The sequence below is a fragment of the Sinohyriopsis cumingii genome, chromosome 2, assembly GCF_028554795.1.
Source record: "Sinohyriopsis cumingii isolate HCF-2022 chromosome 2, ASM2855479v2, whole genome shotgun sequence".
NCBI classification, from domain to species: Eukaryota; Metazoa; Mollusca; class Bivalvia; order Unionida; family Unionidae; genus Sinohyriopsis; species Sinohyriopsis cumingii.
The window spans coordinates 76,434,985-76,456,397 of NC_142962.1; the positions used below are offsets into that span (position 1 = coordinate 76,434,985).

Consider the following 21,413-nt stretch of genomic DNA (forward strand, 5'->3'; position numbering starts at 1 on the left):
TTACTCCATTTCCAATACAGGGTTATTGCTAGAAAAACGATACCATCGCATCAACATAATTAAATGAAAAATGACGCTATGGTGTATTTTCTCTCTATGATATTTATTGTGTTAGCTTCCCACCAGTCAAAAAAGGGTTATTCCATTACACACAAAAGGGGCTGAACCGCTGCCAAAACATAAATTCCTAATCAGTTAGTAGGCGTCACGCTTGTTCAATATCTATCTCCAGTATTCTATTTCATCTTGTTATCATGGTCTTAGAAATTACCGGCGCTGGTTCTGTGAGGTAATGAATATTCATTAAGCGCGCTGAGATTAGCCCCACCCAAAGGCTAAGGGTTAGCAAAGAAAGATACATTATTGCGGCCTAAAACACTTTTCACTGACAGAAATCATCAGACGGAAAACTTAAGCCATAAACAAGAAGGGGTTCCTATGACAGGTGAGCGAACTGAATGACGGCTAAATACAAATGACACATGGAGTAAATCGGCGGCTCTTGAAGTCCCAGGGGAATATAAAATCAAACAGCAATTTGTCTCTCTCAAGGTATGTTACATTCATATTATTCAATTTTCTTTCATACAAAAAATACGGTTTGGTCCATTTCATTTGTGCAATCCTGTTGAAAGCAGGAGAAAGATATATTCATATTTCGTATGCCTTCTCTCAATCTTTCACTCTCTTACTTCGCGTGTGTTATGTGTTCTTCGTCCAGTACTAATTGGACTTGATGAAATGCAGCCCTCACGTTTGGTACTCGGAACGTATTACCGCCAGTAAGTGTCGTTATGGATTTTTGAAGAGATGAAACAAAACGACCAAATGTGTATTGTCAGCTTTCCCCATGTGGCCCGATCTTGGGGTCGTATAAAGCGGAGTTTCATGCACAAGGGATTTCAGTACGGACATTATTGGAATAATGAGCGGGGAGTCTATCACCTTCCCCCCCCCCAAACTCTGCTGCACTTTTTTCTTTTTCCTCTTCATAATGCATGTGATCTATGCGCGGGCTCTTCGTTTATGGGAATTATCAACATGGAATAATTTTAATGAAGTGAGGAATTAAAAACATTAGAAACGCGAGAGACACTGCACGTTTCAATTAAAGCAGAACCAATTCTGGCCATGAACTTCTTCTAAATGTCTCTCATGAGTGGTCTTAGTCATATTTAATATAAAGGCATTCCGTGTTGGACAATCGCGCGTCTTTTGTGGCTACAATAGAAAACACTCCACGCTTCCCGTAATCGATGGATGTTCTTCAATAATGAACCAAAATTTACAACCCTGCCTTGACGGGTTGTGTATGTTTTACTGTGATCCTAGATAAGAGTCCAAATATTGAATATGATAATGGTGATTTCTTTCGGTTCTACGTCTCAGAACGATGCCATCAGAGGAGCTAATTTGCGTCCATGTAATTAAACGCAATGATATCTCCTTTGATCAAAATATATAAAGAGATTCCATAACGATGTGGCTGTTTGCGCATGTGACCGACATGCATGAATTAGTGATGAAATAAAGATAAAATGAAGGTGTGAATACGAGACGAAAATTGAGATAATAAATAGGGTGAATGGTCAAAAAACGTGTGCTTGGAGTTTGGATCTTCACGTTCGATGACTTTTATGGTAGTAATTTCAAATTAATAGTGTATATTAAAAGTCAGTAATCCATGAACAAGATATCCTATGTCATTCGTCAGAATTCTGACAGCTGTGAGATTTACATTTAAGGATTTAATTATCAAGAATCAGTATATGTGCGTGTCAGTTTTAGATTTAAAGTGGATTAGAATGAAACCAAGTATTTTTGCAAAAAAACTCGACAAATTAAAAGTAAATTAACCTTATACGTTTGTAGTTATTGTTTCCGATGTACATTTCCTTGGGATAGTTAACTTAATTACATTTTGTTTCTCATATCATTTTTTCTTCTTCTTCTTCTGATGTATATTTCCTCGGGATAGTTAATTTCATACCATTTTATCCGTCTGGTGTAGAATATAACACGTCATCGTCATGTCGATTTCAATTCACAAAAGGCATAATAATGGTTACGTGTAAGTGATTATAACTGGATAAAATTACATTGATAGAAAAGGACGACTTTCATTATGCGTTCTATTAAGTGAAGCATTTAATGAAATCATCTTCTCTGAAGTATTTGATCTTTCAACAAGATTTTACTTTGTTTCTTTACAAGAGCCATAATTTATGCTCAAAGATAATGTGCGTATGCAAGTTGTTTTATTTGGACACACACATATGCACATATTCATACACAGAAACACAAGCACACATATGCACGTACACACATTATATATATATATATATATATATATATATATATATATATATATATATATATATATATATATATATATAATGATCTTTTCAAGTGATCTCAGTTTTAAACTCTTACGTTTGCAGTTCTCGACGATATATATATATATATATATATATATATATATATATATATATATATATATATATAAAATTTATCCTTAGTATCAAAAAATAAAATTTTGAATAAACTATCAACCGACGCATTTATATTTCCATCACAATTTTGAATAGATCATTGTCAGTCATTGATGCAGATGATAACACGATATCCCTATCAGCAAGCCATCAGTATTGATGTCATAAATTATTAATAAGTGATATTGATTGACAGGACGGACAATTCTCTTTTGTATTTGAATCTGAAACGCTATACCTTTTTTGAACTACTGAAAATAACCATGATATATTGAAATTTTGTACGTGGACAAAATTACTAGCATGATTCACAATACAGAGAATCTCATTCATTCCTAACAAATTTAAATACTGTCAGTGAAGACCAAGTCAGATGTGTGCAATGAAACGAAATACCGCTAAAATATTTAATAAAACTATCATCACATTGAATTATACATACATACATGCATGCATACATACTTACATACATACATACATACTAGAGATTATCCGTATTAATGGAGATTGTCAGTAAAATTTTGAGCGCTATATCGTACACGAAACTGACTTCTAAATAATACGTTTTGAATAAAATTCAAAGCTATTTACTTACAAAGTTTTATAGATTTCAGGCTGTATATGCGTTTAATATTAACCCCATAACAAATAATATGCGTAATACATGCAATATTACCTTACATGAATAGCATGATATGAATGTAACACTTTTTGTCAATATTTTAATGTTAATTGCATACTTTGTATTATCATACGTTTTATTATTAGGTATTTATTATTAGATACATGCATGAGCACAGTTCTTGAGGATGTTTTTTGTTGTTAAATTGTGACACGAAAGGAAACTTAACTTGGAAAGTAGGTCAACATCTAGTCATGTAATATTGGTACCAGTGTATATTCATAAATCGAGATTCTGAATTAAATTTACCTTAAAACACTTTTAATTTTAATAATTCATTGTACAATAGAAAGCATTAATTCACTAGAAGAACTTAGGATAAAACCAGAAGCCAATGACATCTACAGTTTACTAGAAAGACCTAAAAACAATAGGTCAAGGAAAATGTTTCTACACTGGATAATTGCGGCCAAATAACTCTAATTTAGCAAACACTATGCTAGGAAGAAGAATATAGTAGTACAAGGAACGACTATAAAGAGTGGTGATGGTGGTATCTGCTGTTGTCATTGAAATACACAAATAATGCAGTACTAATATCAAATGTAAGCTGATAAGGTGATAGAGAGAGAAGAAAGAAAATTCACTTGTGAAACAATCTACTATGAAGATAGTGTAGGTACACTGACAATGGATAAATGGGAGCACATAACTAGAGTGAATTAATTTTGGTCAGTGATATGGCGAATTTAACTGAAGAGTTGATAAACGTGCGGATGGGAGATACATTATACATATCATTTGCTTAATCCAAACTCTTTCGCATAAAAAAATAATCAATCGATCAACTAACAGAAATAATAAAAAAAGGATTTGACAGAACCAAGTAAATGATACACAGATATGACAGTTATGCATATTACGCTTCTCCGTGTCACCGTCAATGTCGTCATCACCCAGTTCGTAATAAGGAAGTATGCCTCCTCCCGTTCCCGTCCACGTTAAACTAACTTATGGGCCTCTCTCACAATACAATTTTGAATGTTTGATAGCGGTTACCACGCTAATATCATCACGGTCTCCATTTTTCTCTCCTCTGTCTGTATGTCTGTCGCTATTCCCTACCTCTCTCTCTCTCTCTCTCCCCCCCCCCCCCAGATTTGGAAAGGTTGCTTAGTATCCAACCGGTTTTTTTTTTTTTACAAATGAAAAGTAAAAGAGTACATCGGAGGAGTCCACTCCAAAGTTAGCATACATTACGTCGAGAAACTGATACACGTTAATGTTTAAAGACTCTTTAAATCAAGAAGTCGTTCAATTTTTGTTCACTACATCTGATTCAGTTAGTGATTATAGCACAATACAGTTTAATGTATTGTCGTACTCCGCATTAACAAAAAAACAAAAAAAAAAAGAATTCTGCCGACTTTAATGCGTAATTATTGTGTTCCGATAAGTTCCTATCTTGAATTACCCTTTCTTTATGTGATGCATTCTTGAAACGATGATTAATCATGTGTCACATTGGTACGTATTTTTCGAGAGGTAAGATTCGTGCGAGTTGCTCCACAAAAGAGTTGGTTTACTGCGTTCGCCTAATTGTGGTTGCATCTCTCGTACAATACCGAATTTTTCACCACATATTGTTTGAACCCATTAACCTCCCACCGTCACTGTCTAGCGATAGCATAAACCATTGAAATTGTTCAGAAAAGGATGTTATAAATTTGACTGCATATCTATCAGTTTTAAAGAAGAGATCTAAATTCGAAAAGAGATAAATCTGATAGCGAAAATTAAATTTAGGTTTTGTTGAAAAAGAAAACTCAAGCAAACAGGTGAATGATACAAAAATATATTTAAAAAGAAACAGATGACTTTATACAATGTTGGAATTATTTATTTGAGATAATTACAAAATAGGCCCCAAACCATATTAGAAACCGGTGGCTCTCCATTTTTATCGCAACTTCACTTCTTTCTTTGTCTGTACATGTGTTGTAAAACACATCCTTTGGGTACATTATTTAATTGTTTAGACAAAATGGTCGAAGATTTGTTGAAAGTCACGGACAGTCAAATTCACTTATGTAAGGTTTCTACATATCGTAATGAATTCGTTATTTTAAATAAGAGATTGAATCATATAAGACCTATGACAATTGTCTGTATCACCATTTATAACCCTCTCTCTCTCTTACGACACGCAGTGACAATTGTCTCTATCACCATTTACAACCCTCTCTCTCTCTCTCTCTTACGACACGCAGTGACAATTGTCTGTATCACCATTTATAACCCTCTCTCTCTCTTACGACACGCAGTGACAATTGTCTGTATCACCATTTATAACCCTCTCTCTCTCTTACGACACGCAGTGACAATTGTCTGTATCACCATTTATAACCCTCTCTCTCTCTCTCTCTCTCTCTCTCTTACGACACGCAGTGACAATTGTCTGTATCACCATTTATAACCCTCTCTCTCTCTCTCTTACGACACGCAGTGACAATTGTCTCTATCACCATTTATAACCCTCTCTCTCTCTTACGACACGCAGTGACAATTGTCTGTATCACCATTTATAACCCTCTCTCTCTCTTACGACACGCAGTGACAATTGTCTCTATCACCATTTATAACCCTCTCTCTCTCTTACGACACGCAGTGACAGGAGTGGGCATTGGAGCGTATTTTAGAAAAGGTCTACAATTATGCAAAAGGAACAGAAAGAACACAATCAGAAAAGGCATTAAAAACGTCTATCAATTGCGTAAACGCAGCAAAATCCCCCCCCCCCGTAAAATGAACGAATAAAAAAGAATTCATGGAGCGATTGGTTGGTATTTTCGGCCCCTTACTTCCCTCTCCCCCCACACATTAAAGAATAATTAGAACCAGTGCATCGGGCGCAAAGTGCCTTGCCTAGAAAAACACCACCAACTGACCGAGACTGATCTGGGCAAGATTCGAATTCGAAACCCACTGACTGAGAGTGTTGCACTTTTAAAACTGGGTCACTGCGGATTGCAGAAAGTAATCAACAAACATCCAACACTGTATTTTATTCCCAGGAATCTAGTTTGATTGGAGAGCGGCGGTGGCTCAGTGATTAGAGTGTCGGACTCTCGACTGAAAGCGTGGTGGTATGAATCCTAAAATCAGATTAGTCCAGGTCGGTTATAGAGGTGTGTCTTTTGGACAAGGAACATTATTTCAATTTCCTAGGCACTGAAAACCCTACTTGTGTGAATGTGCCTTAAAAACGCTAAACCAAACCAAACATTAGTTAAACAAAATCTAATAAGGGGAAGAAACTCTGTCTCAACTCTGTCTAAAGAAATGTCAAAGTGAGTGCTTCTATATTTTCACCACTTTGAATCAATACTTGAGTTTACCATACAAGAATGTATAGAATATATAGCAAGTGCGTTAGACGTCACCACATAAAACGAAAGTAATTAGTTTTTTGAGATTGGATGCAACTCTATTTTAAGACTTCTTTAATTTAAAAAACTATTTATAAGAAAAATATTTGCTGGCAACACGGATGTATTTCTTTTTAATAAGATATATGTTTTATTGTTACTATATTTTGCTACAAAAAGTTAAATAATTTTACTAGGGGTCACGGGGGTCAGAGTGGTCTAAAGTGCTTCTCCGATCACTGCCATCTCACCTCTGTCTACGTGGGTACGAGCCAAGGGCTCTGAACATATTTTGATAAAATAAAATATACTGACATAAACTTGCTTCAAAAGTTTTCTATTTCAAATTCTTTTGTAATTTGTTGATGTGTCTTAAGAATAAAAAAAACAAACATCTGTACCTGTGATATACTTTAATCACAGACTACCTTTTTAATTAAATTTTATTAATATTTAAATTAATATGAAATATGAACTTTTTGTCCAGGCTGTACTGCGGATATCAAATTCTGTGCGAAATGATTTTCCAGAGTTCATTGGTATGGCGTTAAAAACATTCCAATCACAAGCCTTTTTACAATTAAATCTTATTCCCAGTGATTATTTAAATTATTATGAATGATGGTATTTTGTCCAAGCTGCACTGCACATATACATATATATATATATATATATATATATATATATATATATATATATATATATCCAGGGTTATTATACACATAATAAACCATAAACGGTAGTTATTTTCATGACTAGAAGGGTGTGTAACTGACTAGTCAAGATTTTCGACATCGGCATTATTACTATCGTCGCATAGTCAAATTCTTTGTTGGACAACATCGTATTTTTTTAAAAAAGTTTCCATTTGTAAAATATAAAGGTTGCATGCAGACATGTTAAAAAAAGCGATATATTTTGTATTCAGATTCCATGCCAAGGATAATCAGTTATCATATTTTTTACAATGTATTGGCAAATGCCTATATATATATATATATATATATATATATATATATATATATATATATATATATATATATATATATATATATATATATATATATATTAGGTAGGTGTGTGTAAAACTTAAACACATCACTGGATTTATCTAAAATTTAAAAAAGGAGAAAAGTAAGCAGAATTATAAAAACTCTTTAACATTATTTAAAATAAAAAAATAATTAAAAGATAATTTGTTTCTTTAATGGTAACACGGAATGCAAACAATTCTGAACAAATTTACAATGACCCTAGGCTTTGTAAACAATGAAAGGAGTTCAATATAAACGACTAAATTTAAATTAAAGGTTTGGATGGAGAAAGTGGTATTTATTGATATCTGATATGTTTAAAGCATAAGCAAAATCAGTATAGTTTCCGAGTTTATATTTTCAGCGTATAACTCTGATTCTCTCTCTCTCTCTCATATATATATATATATATATATATATATATATATATATATATATATATATATATATATATATATATATATATATATATATGTGTGTGTGTGTGTGTGTGTGTGTGCAGGTATATATATATATATATATATATATATATATATATATATATATATATATATATATATATATATATATATGCACTTAGATATAGAGATGGAGGAAAGAGCTTCATAACAATAACTCCCACAATGTACCTTTACAAAGACAAAGTGTTAAGTATACATGTAGTATTATACCCCCAAGGCAAATTAGCTGTGCGCCATTAAATCCTTGCAAAGTCGCTTTCAACGGTGACACAGACATAAATTTTAAGTCCGAAATGGATGATCTGTCAGATTTTGATGGATGAAAATGACATGCCGGTCCAACCGTGCACCTGTTTGATTCAGCTTATATTCCTAAATTACTTTGTTTTCAGCACCTAAGCTCGTCCGTAGACATCGTCAGAATATATTAAACGCATGTATAATGGGGGGGGGGGGGAATTGGGAAAAATTGTAATTGTTACTACTGCTACTACTACTGCTACTACTACTATCACCACTACTGCAACAACTACTGCTATTGAAGACGATGATCTGTCAGACTTTGATGGATAAAAATGATATGTCGGTCCAACCGTATTCCTGTTTGTTTCCTAAATTACATTGTTTTCAGCATCTTAGCTCGTCCGTACACATCGTAAGAACATAATAAATACATAAATAATGGTTGGGTAAATTGGGGAAATTTGGAAACTGCTACTATTACTACTAATAATAATAATAGTTTTAAACGGTTACTAATAAAATATTAAATCACTAATGTCGCCAATGTTATAACACTTAAAGTCGTTGTAGTCATCATCATCACCACTATCGTTGATGGCAACATCAATAACAACAATAATAATAATAATAATAATATTATTATTATTATTATTATTATTATTATATAAAGTCAATACAGAAATGTCGCTTTTTTTTTAAAGTCAAGATATAAAAAAGGTAAAGTCAAATGAGAAAAGGGTAATGCATCACCCGAGAAGATATCACTTTTATCAGAAGTTTTGGGTCATGGAAATTTTATCTTTTTAACTTGTTTATTCTTTTCTATTTTTGCATTTTATTTTGCAAAATTAGTAATGCCAAAGCTTATTTTAAGTAAAGATAAGAGTGAAAACGTAGATTACAACGCCCGCAAACAACATGTGTGGCAAGCGCACTTCTTGATATCACCGCCCTGTTGATTTTAGAGTTTGTTATTTTTCATTCTGTGACAGACCTTTGAATTCGATATGATTGAAAGCTCGACAGGTGCGCTGACGAAATGCCTTATCTTTGGCAAAACTTGCAACATAAACAATCCAATCTGCCGATATCTAGAATTTCCAAACAAACTGACGGAATATATTCATTTCACATGTAGTTCAGATATGAAGGCCGGTTCATGATAATTTTAACTGGATTTTAACGTCTTGGTCATTGCAGTGTTGAAATTTCAGTGACACGGTCCGAAAAGTGTGATAAATGAACGTGGCGAAGGATAAAAACCAGGAGTTGCGGTGGATTTTAAAGGTCACTGTTTAGATTATTCGCCTGTCTTAGTTAACGTTAAGAAAATATGAAAAATTGCAATCATGAAGTCGTTGTAAAGCCTTCGCCTTATTCTCAGTATATTAGTAATCCTGTAATCATGTTTTAAGTAAAAATTATGAACTTGCTTTGTCAGCTTTTCATCAACGTTTAAAGAAAAATTGTGGACTAATCTTTCTGCTTATTTTATCAAAACGTCAACATGAATTAATCATCCTTAAATTTCTTTGAAATGGATTGTGAGAAATAATTATTTTGGGGTAGCTGTAAATAGAAACAAAAGTAGAAACAAAAAGATAACACAGAGAAAACTTAACGTGCTCGGATAAAGTATTACTTTTATCTTTTTAATTTATTTGATTCAAAAGGGGTTCTCAAGAACTAACTCGAAGACATTGATGAAAGTTGACCATTTGTGCAGCAATATGAACTTTAAAAGACCATTCCAATTTCACTATAATATTTTTGCGGTACTGAAACAAGATTCAAAAGAATGTGCTAATCAGATGTAGGATCCGTTGCTCGTTCTCTAATGCGCTTTGTCGCTATTTGGATTTTCTGTTCGTATTTAAGAGACATAGATAACTATGTAATTTAGCATAGAAAAACTTATTATATTCAGTTAGGTTTATAATAGGAATTAAACAAAGTAAAATTATACAAAGTCCATTGAATTGTTTTAAATGCTCAAAACGTTCTATATTGAATTAAAATTAATTCTAATACGCAAGTTCAAATCTTATTTGTAATTTGACAAGAGTGTTTATATATATATATATATATATATATATATATATATATATATATATATATATATATATATATATATATATATATAAAGTTTCAGAAGAAAGTAACCATGCGTGAAGTCATTGTTTTTGCTAAATGTTAGGTATTGAAAATACTAATGTCACTCAATGAAAAAATTAATTAATTAATTAATTAATTAATTAATTAATTAATTAATAAAGAATTAATGACTCAGTAAATTAATGAAGAGTAATAGAATCGGAGAATGAACAAAGATTTTCGATATGTGCAAGAAGTTACAAACTTGCATTTTCTCCCCCTTCCTTCCCTCTCACGTCGCAAATCATCATTTGTTAACGACGGGGTATAATGGTAACAGCTGATTGAAGGATGCGTACATATTTGTCTGATCGGAGCTAACAGAACTATGACTTACTCCATTGTAGGATATTTCGTCTGCTGACACACACTTTTAATGGTATGAAAATTAAAACGAATAGTCATCGAATCAAATAAAATGTAGTAATTTATGTATAATATGTGTGTCGAATACTATACTTACATATCGATGATCTTCAATAAAGTCAAATTCAAACAATGTAGCCATTTATTCTAATATATGTGGAATACTACACTTTCGATCTTCAGTAGAAATAAACAATGTTTTACATTGTACATGCTGATCTACCAAATCTCGATCAGGCCCGGCCCTAAAGCAAGGCGAACGAGACAACCGCACTGGGCCCCGGGCTTCCAAGAAATCAACTCCGCAATGCATTTTTATTTTTTTTTTGTTTGGGCCCTCGCTCATTGCTTTTTGCTGCCTTTTGCCTCGCATGCTGTCTTGGGCCCGCACATCCTAGGGCTGGGCCATATCTCGGTGCCTTCTAACATAATGAAATTTAATAGACAAATTAATATTTTCCTTGTCATACGTACGTGAACGTTTTGGAGGTAAAATATATATGCACAGAGATATGAAAAAGGAACAAGAAGAATATAATTTCATATCTATCCATACAATCTTCTTCAGAAAGAGCGTATGTGGTATGTGAAATTGATTTATGTTGTCAATTTCATTTCAATACAGGCAACGTCGATTTCAATATGTCAGTGTCGGATTCACTTCCACACGCGACATGAAAACGAGCTAGTAAAACACGAACACTCACAGTGTTAAATTTGAAAGACCATGTTCTTTTCCATTGTAATGATGACAAATCTCCCACAGCCAGTATTAAGCCACGTAACTGCTGGTTGTTTCAAACAATACTCTCTTGGAGCAAGTGTACTTTTGCAATGGCTTTCCCAGTCACAAGTGTCTTATATCTTGTTCGAAACACATATATTATTAACACATACATACATACATACATACATACATATAGACAGACAGATTTTGCCCCAAACAACAAGGATTTTTTTTTCAGGATTTAGGAGTTGAAGAAAGATATTATCGTTTAGAGGAATTCAGTACAGAAAAGTGCAAAAAGCACAACAACAACAGGAGAAAACAAAAACAAAATATATAAATATATAACTTTTAGCATTACATGTTGATATTTATATTCGTGTCTTGTCTTGTGTCGTCTGTTCTCTCATAGCTGTTGAAATATGGCATTATATCATTTGTATCTACTTTATTGATATCCCAAGGACTATTGGCTAAGTGGTTTACATGACCGACCCACACCCAAAAGGGCGCGGGTTCGAATCATAACCGGACCAGACTGGGTCAGCTAACTGTGTGTGTCCTTGGGCAAGGTACTTCTTCGTCACTAAGTTACCTATTAACAAAAAGCAACATTAACAGATGAACAATTTCTTCTAAAATAAATTTGCCCGAAGAATATTGTGAAAACAGCTGTCTAAGGCTTTTGAGCGATAATAGTTCATATGATGTCTCTTTAGTGTGACATTGACGCAAGCTCTCATATGCACAAATCATGTATACGTGGTAATATAATTAAACATTGACAATGAAGCTGACCAGACATTCACAATGCATATTTGCTTACTGTTTACTACGAAAACCTAAAATCGAAGGCCTTATATCGTAAGATTTTAATATGATTATTAAATGGATAATGGATAATATGATTATTAAATGGATAATGGATAATATGATTATTAAATGGATAATGGATAATATGATTATTAAATGAGTAACGTAAAATGCATTCTATTCCTATGCACTGGTGAAATACTGAGTGCACTGTGCACTGTGCGCGTGCGTAAACAGACAGACAGCATCGTTTACAAACTTCAAACAAGTTAAAAGTAGCTTTAACATGGAAAGACATCATATATTTTTAATATTTTATCCATTAGGTTTGGAGATGGTGTGTGTGTGTGTGTAGGATTTTTAACGTAGCTTTAACAATTTTTCAGTCATATCGCTACGATGTCTGCAGTGCGGCAGTTTATAGTGATGTCTAGCACTGGGGCATCATGTCGCAGACATGTAGCAGACATGTATCATGATGTCCCACTCAGTCACATTATCCTGACACCAGGCCGACCAGTCCTAACACTAAACTCTTAATGCCGAGCGCATAGCGAGGCAGGTGGTAGTACCATTTTTGTAAGTATCTGGTTTGACTCGACCGGTGTTCGAACCCACGACTTTCCGCTTCCGAGGCGGACGCTCTAACCACTAAACCACCGGAACGGTCGGTGAGGGGTGAGGTTGCATCGCTGTTTCGTAGACACCTAGTTAAAGCCGAAAATGATACATTTTCATATAAATATAAATATATCTGTATCAAACAAATATCATTCATAGAAAATAATAATAATAATAATAATAATAATAATAATGAGGACTTTGTATAGCGCCTAATCTTTAGAAGCTCTAAGCGCTTTACAACATTGGTCAACATCTAAAAACATATAATGATATTATTACAAAACACAAACACCTTGAAATTAGAAAACAAAAAATGTGCTGAAAATATTTAAAATCACCTCAATTGCTCCGGAATTTAATAACCGAAAGCTTGGTGGGAGTGCAGTCGTCAATTTTGAAAATGTAATTTGTTAATATAAATTAACCTTCAAGCGGTTGACAGTTGTTGCATTGTTAATCAACTAAACATTCATAAATACGTGTGTATACGTTCAAATAAGAGAGGTCCACAACCCTAGCAGGAAAGAAAGAGAGAGCCTGAAAGAAAAACTAGTGAAATAGTTATACAATAGAAAAAGTACATGAAGCGTATTATTTCAGCAAGAAACATTCATTATCTAAATAGGAAAAGGAATAATTAATTAATATTTTACCGATGTATATTTTATGAAGATAGCTTAATCATAAATTCGCTTAATCATAAATTATATTCTAAAAAGTGGATGTGAAGCTTCAAATGGATTCCGTAAGAGAATGAATTAAACATTAATAACTCCACGAACTAAACACTTGCACTTAAAACAACAAGGAATCCCTCTCGCGCAACTTTTAATGAAGAGGAAAATAACAAAATTGCACGGTAGTCTCCATGTCCTGAGTTTTATTTGTTCATTTACTGTCAAAAATTAAAGGAATTTTATAAATGTATTAGTATGTTGCCTGCCTCGTGCGTATCCATTGCCTTATCCATTGCCTTTTTGATGGCATTATCCATTGGTTTTTCCATTATATCCATTGGCTTTTCCACTGCATTATCCATTGGCTTTTCCACTGTCTTATCCAATGGATTTTCCATTGCCTTATCCATTGGATTTTCCAGTATATCCATTGGCTTTTCGATTGCTTTATCCATTGGCTTTCCATTGTCTTATCCATTGGATTTTCCATTGCCTTATCAGTTTACTTTTCCAAAGTCTTATCCATTAACTTTTCCATTGCCTTTTCATTGTCTTATCCATTGCTTTTCCTATTACCTTATCCATTTACTTTTCCAATGACCTTTCCATTGCTTATCCATTGGCTTTTCTATCGCATATCCATCGGCTTTTCCATTGCTATCCATTGACTTTTCCATTGCTATCCATTGACTTTTCCATTGATTTATCTATTGCCTTTTCCATTGATTTATATATTGCCTTTTCAAAAGAGCAAACTAAATATGTTGGCTCATGTACAGGATTATTGAAGTACGTAATTTTGTATTCTTTCTGACAACAATATAAATGTAAAATTGCTTGATGGTATACAATTATTTTCTTTTAAAATTAATTTGTGTAATTACTTTTTATTGAAGAATAATTTGAGAAGAAGGCACACTTACACGGTCGAGCGAAATTTCATAATCATCTTGTCTCTAAAATGTATATTGCAAATATTTGTGAAGCTTTACTGCATAAATTATATATCGTCTCTTCAGTTATCGGGGGAAAAAACACGCGCGAGGGCAATTTCATTATGTCCATATGTGCCAACACACAAACACACGCGTTATCTTTTTGCTGAAAGTCATAATTTAAAAGGACAGTGTAGACCCCGATCAACATGGGACTTATGCAATGGCAGATATTATTCTTACTTTTAAGCTACTGATTGCACTTTTGTACACAAGAGAAACAGTAATCTTTGAATTCAGATCTAATCCTATGATAGATGTATATAATATTCCTTCTTTAAAATGCTGTTTAAGTAAGCCATATACGTAGTCCGCGTTATAAGTGAAGAAACCATTATATTAAGTGATATTCCAACAATACTGTGTTAAATAGTATATTAAAACACCCAAAAACATAGTATCAGTGATGTGAATTCACATTATGATTGGTTAATTCATGAGCCATTAAACAAAATTGAAGTAAATAAGATAGCGATGATAAAGAAAATGCAAACAATTTAATAGAATATATGACTATACCCGCGTTATAAGAGATAAGCGGTATACTGAGAGCTTTATAGAAAATACCGTTTTATATAGAAAAGCATGGGGAAATTCGAGTTTTTATTGTAGATTCTACAATATGTGACCAACAATGAGTTCCCTCTTTCAAAATTTCCATAATCGTCTATTGTGATTAAGATATTATTAAATTCGTATCATCCGACAAATGTACCAGAAATCCTCACGTAATTATTAAAACCAACGTATCTTAAAGACAAGATTATTTACTGGATGCCTACACGGCAATTTTAGATTTGGATGTTGGCATTTTTGAATAGTTAAAACACTGTTTGACCAGTAATGTATAATTTATTGTCAGTGGTCAAGCATCGTCACCTCTATCTACCTTTGTATTAAAAACAGAACGGTATTTACGAAATAACTATTGGAAGCTGATTAAAAAAATTAATACACACTTCAATTAAATTTTTTAACTCATAAAATTTCAGATTTGTATAATAAAATATCACCAATTACTATATAAGTGTAGTCTATAAAATATTTGGAAACATGAACTTAGCTACGGGTATATACTGTAGTGTAAAAAGCATAGAATCAAAATATAGCTACATAAAAGAACATGTTATTACATTTATGCTATTAAAGCAGAACGGCCTTATGTGAGATTTATTTTTTTAATTTATTTTATTTTGTTTGCTTTTTTAAATCAAACTAACTTGCATTTTGATGCAGATACTAGCTCAATTGTTTTCCTTTGTATTTATTATCGCGATATTTAGGGACATTTGTTTGGGATAGTTCATGCCAGAGTTGCGATTTATTTTTTATCGCGATAATTCAGACACGAATTGCTATTTATTTTTGTTATCGCGATAATTTAGGCCAGAGTTACCAAGTATTCTTAAACCTGGCAAAGCTTATTTTGTAAGTCAGTACCAAAATGATACCCCACCCCCACCCAAAAATATAAAAATAACAAAATTATGTACAATAAATTAAAATAAATTACAACAAAATACACTGTTTTCCTAAAAAAAAATACGATAATTTCATCTGTGACATTTTAAAGACAATCAATGGTGGATAAATGAAAGTAAATCACAAATAACAAAACTTGATAATTGATATTATGTAGTAGATGAATGACTAATTATTTGATTAGCAAACACGCTTGTACTCGTTTCAGACTTTTGCTTATTTGAAAATAAATGAAGATTCTTTTTCTTTTCTTATGACACATTTTTAAGATGATGTACGTAAAAAAAATTAAACTGGCTCGTCATGATGAGTCTTCTTTATCGAATTTACTATCGAATGTTTTCGTAGACACATAATTAGAAAAATGTGTTTTTAATGCCTGTCACGAATTAATTAAATCATCTGCATTCTGTGACTGGTTAGACAGTTAGTCAACTTAAAAATTTTCTATCGGCTAAACTCGACGATAGTTCCTTTCACCTCCATACATGTGCATATGTGCCCAACAGAAAGTTGTTAATTGCCTATTTATTAAAATCTTCCTTCATACAACCTGAATGAGTTGCCGTGGAATGAACCTGCAAATTAAATTAAACGATACACGAGGAACTCTACATGAAGGCTTTACGCAAGTATGCAAAAAGCTAGTTCTCTAAGATGGTAGGCAGGTAGGTTGGTAGGAAGAAATCATCTACAAGTCATTATTTTCAAACTGAGTTTAATGTCTGCTAATGTAACATGACAAATTAATACCGTGAATCGGTTGACCGTGTAACTAAATAACATCAGCCTGTATAAAACCCTTGAGAAATTATGTGAACAGAAATTATTCCAGCACTAAAATCCATACTTCTTTAATATCTGGGAAAATATTGGCAAGGCGCTCCTCTAAAATTCTTCAATCAAAAAGAATCGCATAAAATTAATCAATTTAGCAGCTTTTCTTTTTAATGCATTTTCTATCAAAGATATGACTCTCCTATCAGGCTGATCATGAAGATGGGCCCCCTTTAACCCTTCTCTTGTCCTTTTGGGTCGACTGTTATACCCGTTAATTCAATCTGTCAATCAAAAGCGGTGCACAGATCCACCGGACTCAAGTGTTTTCATCTTTTTAAGATGGGGATAAAAATTGTCAATATCGTGTAATCGACAATGTAATGGATCAGAACAGCGACTTAAAGGGTTTATTCTTTGTGAATATTGGGATAAAAGACGTGGGACGGTCTCATCAAAAATAAGGTCGCTGTAAGTGAGGTCTCAATCCCAAGGGAAAATGCATACTGACGCTAAATAGCCGGTAAGTTTTATTGCGATCAAAGTTGCTCAATATTAATACAATGAACGCCTTTATTAGCAATTGTTCATCGCTTTATCAAATCTTTTTGCTTTGAACAAATCTTGTAAAGCAGTCTATCAAATAATGCACAAGATAAAGTTGTTATCGCCGAAGGACTTCATTTGTCTTATACAGAAGTTTAAATGGATTTTAAATAATATATGACTGGATGCAAAGTCGTAAGATTCAATATTTGTCGCCATACCTTACCCTTGTCTTCGGGACTCGGACAGATTGATAGGTGGGTTCGTATGTACGTAAGTAGGTATATAGGTATTTTTATAGGTGGAGTTGTAAATTGTATTAGTAGTTTGACATACGGTAGCAAAACAAACTGGATTAGGTAGGTGGGCAGGTATGTGAGTATGGGTACGTAACTTGGTAGGTACGTGGTTAGGTAAGTAAGTCAATAAGTAATTAAGTAACTAAGTAAGTCAGCCAGTCAGTAAGTTGATAAAAAGATGTAGCCTACATACCAATGTAGGCAGCAGGTAAATGGATTTACGATAGCTCATATAAGTAATGGAAATTCACTCGAAAACCTTTCCATTTAATTACAGTGATTCGTCAAGCAGCATGTACATCAGAATGTTCACGAGGATAATTAGAGGCACTGATAGATAAACAATTACTGGACAACAAACATTACATGACACGAAGACAATTTTCTCTGTCTCTTGCGTATTGGTATTTTTTTTTTAAATTCATCAACCCACTCTCCCATTCAAACTATAACTCTTTTGGATTTTCTTACATAATAATTTGTTTCTTATATGGTTTATCAACTCACAGCGTTTTATTAATATTTTCTCTTGCTGCTTACAAATGTATTTATTAATATTAGGAAGAAGTTCTTCCATTATCCGTTAGTAGAAATAGTATGTCTTAATAGCTAAATGCTGCTACTTGCATTATTCAAGTTATTTTGTATTAATTTTGGACTTGAATTCTCACCTAGTCCATCATGTGTCCATCCCCAAGCTCATATATATATATATATATATATATATATATATAGAGAGAGAGAGAGAGAGAGAGAGAGAGAGAGAGAGAGAGAGAGAGAGCGGGTTTTCTAGAGCATACGTACTATGTCAGTCAAGACAATGTCTACCGAAAATCTCTTTCAGTGCTTATGCTTATATTAGCGTTTGAAACTCTGAGGGCCCGTCTAATCCCGCATTAGTCTGTCACGTCTGTCACGTCTTCTCCCGGGAGGCTATAAAATAACCGACCGTCAATGAATATACGTCAATATATCGAATATGCCCTGGAGTGAATCGCTCGGGTTCGACTGTCACATTCTGGAAGTCTACGGACTAATGAATATCTACAGTCCACACTACCAAAGAAATGTCTGCTCATCGTGCCTCTGTTTACGTTTCCGCAATGACGTCATTTAACTTCGAATCGAAATATCGCTGACCCATGTTAAAAACTTTCAATCTATTTCCTTGGACATGGTTATTGTCAGCAGTGTGCATACTAAAAGAAGTGGTTGAAAATGAAATAAAAATAACAAAGGAAGACAATCATATGATGAAACTGGGGGATTTAAAAACGCGTCAACCCTACACATTCCACCCTCCAAAATAAAAATGAAAAATTTATTGCAAGAAATTGCGCGCTGGTACCACTGTGCACCGCCGGAAACATGACTTAAAACTCTGCTTAGTACAAGATCCCCGACGTTGAATTGTTCCTGGTATGGCCACGCCGCAACAAATGACCAGATACATTTAATTCTGTATGTATTAAGTGATCTACGTTGTATGATTTAGAACTTTACGTCTTACAAATGTACACGACTAGGGATGGGTGCGTTTAAACACAGTATTGAAATGTACCAGCCGTACCAGAATCAACGAATTTATAATATACGTGTAAGACGTAGTTCATAACAGGTGCTAAGTTATATCTCAGACTTTTTACATATGTAAATATAAATCGTCAAGGTATTATTTAACATTTCTAGTTAAATTTTAGGCCATATCTCCCCATTTATATCCCCATTTATATCATCATTTCTCGTCTTCTTCATCTTTTTCTTCTTCCGTGGGCTTCAGTCAGTTAGTCGAGTGGTCTTAAGCGCTCGCCTTCACCGATCACTACCATCTCAATCTGTCCGCGTGGGTTCGACTCTGGTTTGGCCAATGTGGGTATGTGAGAAAGCATACCAGAAGCTTCCGGTGGGTCGTTTGTTCTTACCAGGTGTTTCCTGGGTTCTCCATCCACCAGCTATACTGGCCGATATGTATAGCCTATCTTTCGCTGCAAATTTGCCTTAAATCCAAAATAAAAACTTGGTTATTTTTTGCACATAAAAGTTTGTGTAAATTATCCCATCCTGAGCTGAGAAATGGCGTTAAACCCCTCATAACAAGCAAACATTTTTATTCTGTCTTTACCTTATTTTTTTAAATGGTGAACGCGTTTTTAAGGCGAGTGAAATGTTTATCAGATAATGCACGATTATGCTGATGTGTATTTGTCGTTTTTTCTTCTTTTGGGGGTTATTTTTTCGCTGTGCAAATTAACGTGACACTTGTCTCGCGTTTTTCTTGTCCAGGACCATGCCACTCAGTTAAAGCTGCAACTCTGTTCTTTGCCCAATCGTTTCCTCTTAGGTGTTGTTTTTCGAAGAAAATGCGTTACGTCATCCATTGGCTGGTTTTACCTGGAAATAGGAAGAGTGAGGACTCTGTCCAGTCTTTTACCACGGCTCTTGAAAAAATAGCAGTCGTCTGATTAGTATGGTAACTCGACCACAACCGTCTTAATACCCCAAGGAGCCGGAAAAGACGCGAATAATAATTGCTTCCGGGTTTAAAGTTTAAGGTTCAGTAATACATTAAATTACATATTATTTATCACCTTTTCCTTTCTTTACCGAATCACTTACTGCTATTGCAAGCATTCGCTACATACATACATACATACATACATACATACATACATACATATGTGTACGCACATGTGCATTCGTGTGCATTAACCCCCATTTTGCTTTCTGTTGTACATGTATTTCTTCCTTAATTGCACATCACACTGCTATGTGGCTAGTTCATTTTGTTCACTTGCACTGTTGTCACTCAGTCCGTCCGTCCCTCCTATTAGTAAGCTTGTTAGTACCGTACGAATGGACATCTTTAATTTTACTACATTTATATGATTAGACATATTTAATTTTGTTTAAACCCGTATGATTAGACCTCAAATTTCAATACACCTATATGACTTGACATCTTTAATTTTACTACACCTGTATGATTAGACAGTCTTAATTTTACTACATCTATACGATTAGACATCTTTAATTTCACTACACATTTATGATTAGACATCTTTAATTTCACTACACATTTATGATTAGACATCTTTAATTTCACTACACATTTATGATTAGACATCTTTAGTTTTACTACACCTGTATGATTAGACATCTTTAATTTGACTACGCATGTATGATCAGACATCTTTAATTCGACTACACATATATGATTAAACATCTTTAATTTTACCTTTCTCATTATACTACACCTATATAATTATACATTTTTCATTATACTACACCTTTATGATTATACATCTTTCATTTTACTACATATATGATTAGACATCTTTCATTTTATCACACTTTCTGTTATTAAGGAGATGAATAAAACAAACTTTTACTTAAAACATTTTCTGCACACTTGCCCTTCCTGCTTTGTATGATTAGATATGTTTTTTTTTACACGTTTGGTGCCAATTTAGGACCCTCATTCCCCACCCTTATGGACTTGGATATGTAGAATGGTTTATTTATACGACTACCTGCACGCCGTAAAGGGTGACTAATGTAGTCAGTAGCAGTGTTGATTCTGTGTTTAGCGTGCCGGACTCGCGACTCAATGAGAATGTGTTCAAATACAGCTGTTGGATCCGACGGGTCGGCTCTCGAGGTGTGCTCTTGGATA

The 21,413-nt window shown here is 33.7% G+C and overlaps 1 protein-coding gene across 1 annotated transcript in view; it reads left to right on the top strand.

The window, feature by feature from the left end:
* The first annotated feature begins 369 nt into the window (after positions 1-369).
* LOC149805221 (homeobox protein Meis1-like) overlaps positions 370-21,413 on the top strand; it is a 170,040-nt gene continuing 148,996 nt past the window's right edge. Inside the window, exon 1 of the mRNA XM_089948592.1 lies at positions 370-552. The gene's annotated coding sequence lies outside the window, so the exon portion shown is untranslated. The remainder of the gene's footprint in view (positions 553-21,413) is intronic.